The sequence below is a fragment of the Macadamia integrifolia genome, chromosome 4, assembly GCF_013358625.1.
Source record: "Macadamia integrifolia cultivar HAES 741 chromosome 4, SCU_Mint_v3, whole genome shotgun sequence".
NCBI classification, from domain to species: Eukaryota; Viridiplantae; Streptophyta; class Magnoliopsida; order Proteales; family Proteaceae; genus Macadamia; species Macadamia integrifolia.
In genome coordinates, this window is record NC_056560.1 from 17005062 (window position 1) to 17007381 (window position 2320).

Consider the following 2320-nt stretch of genomic DNA (forward strand, 5'->3'; position numbering starts at 1 on the left):
AAAAAAAAAGAAGAAGAAGAAGAAGAAGAAGAAGAAGAAGAAGAAGAAGAAGAAAGAAAGAAAGAAGAAGAAGAAGAAGAAAAAGAAAAAAAAAGAAAGAAAAGAAAAGAAAAGAAAAGATATATATTATTGAATCTATCTTTATTCTATATATTTAGTTGGGAGGGATTCCACCATTCCTTGGCCTTCTTCTTATTTATTTTTTTAATTTCTCAAGAACATTACTGATGAAATCATTGTTTGATTCATATTTTTTTTTTTCTTCTTGTTTGTTTCTAATGTATGTTTGATTCATACAGACTTCTCTTCTTAATTGTTCTCGGGAGTCTGTTCCCTTCTTGTCTTCATACCATTTATTAAAGGAAGGGGTGTTGATATATATTCCCTTTTCCATTTCAAATTATTGTAAGGGAAACATGCTTAAATGCTTAACCTTTTCTTGTATTACTTTACGTCTCTATATGAGTGATGCAAACTTACTATGGGTACAATACTATATATTATATGACCCTTCAGTACAAATGGGTGCATTGCCATCTCAATTCGTACGTGAAGAGTAACTAATTTTTCATCCTTATCTCTCTCTCTCTCTCTCTCTCTCTCTCTCTCTCTCGAAAATAGGAATATGAAACTAAACTGGTGAGGAAGAGGATTTGGGCCTTATTTCCTACTCTCATTTCCCTATCTGCCGGAGCACTTTAGAGTCACTGAAAACTCAAGCATTACTCACCATGAAACCATAAACTCGGATGATGAAAGCTTAACCATAAAAATTTGAAATGGTGAAATCCTAACAATGAAAACAAACTGAAACAATGAAATATTAAAAGTGAACTTGAAATCTTAGCCTTACCTTCAAGGATGAACTATACCCTATGTAATAAACAAGAACCTAAAACGATGCAAAACAAAATGGAAATTACAAACAAACAATCACACAATATAAAAAATATTTACATCGTTCAGCAAGATTATTTACTTCCATGGTGAGATGAGATATGCTTTACTATCAATGGAGAGCAGGGTTATAGTTGCTTGTCCTCACACTTCTCTCAGATTGATTACAAAGAAAGAATCGTTTCTACAAGTTTATAAGGAAACCCTATACATATAGTTTATCGAAATACCATATAACCTTAAAAAATGTTTCCCTTAAGGCTTATGGCCTCTTAACGGCCCTTCAGAATTAAATAAAAAATAAAAGTGAACAGAATACAAGACATCGTACGCTCAACAACTTACCATGAACCTAAATTCTAAACCCTACCTGAAATGCATGAAACCTAACTGGAAATGCAAAACTTGTGGCTGGAAAGACATTAGTGAAATCATAATTGATGCAATGAGTGCGCTCCATGGCTAGGAATGAAAGAGTGTTTAGTTTTCTAGACATATGATTCTTTGAATCTCAGGAGCTCTCTAGCCTTAAAGCTTATCTTTTGACTTGGACACCATCAAATAGTATTATAGATAGTTGTTCATGCATCAATTATGACTCAAAGTTGGGAGGGTTGATATAGTGATTGCGTTCTATGGCAAGAATGAGGGGTTTGGGGGGGGGGGGGGAAGGTTAGTCCCATGGTTAGGTAGTAGAGGTAATCCCAAATAACAATGAAAAAAGAAAAATGGTAGTGATTATCTGTCTAGGAGCACAACATAATCAACACTCCTTGTATCTCTCCTCCAAAAAAATAAGGGGCATATGTGTCTTTCGTAGGGGAGGACAGAGATACTTATGGGAGTGTTGACATAGGCCACACTCTTGGACAGAGTCCTTTGTCAACCCCAAAAGAAGAAAAGGGTTTCTTTGTCTAGAGTGTGGCCTATGCCAGAGATCCCTATGTCTATCACTCTCCTCCCCAAAACAAGGGACAAATTTGTCTCTTCACATGCAAAGGAGAGAGATTGATGCATTGGAGCAATGGTGTAGCCAATGAATGCTCTCGAGCAGAATTCTTTTTCTTAAAAATAATTATGGAGAAAAAACCCTGCAAGTTTAGTGTTGCCTAAATATAAACACAGGCTACCATGCTAGTTCTCCTACCCCATGCACTAAAGATACTCTCACAAAACTTCTCATGAACCTTAAGAGGCAACATCAGACCGGCATGTTCATTCTCCCAAAAATTAGGGCAAGTGTTTTTCGAATGGGACACAAGGCCACACCGGCCCAGAAAACTTTGTATTATTGAGGGTGTCAAGTCTCCATTAAAGGAGTAGGACAGGTGGCAGCAACCAGCGTACGTGGAGAGTACTGTACGTACAGGCGATTACTCACGTTTGCAGCTTTTAAATATTTTATGAACGTTAGCAGCCTTCA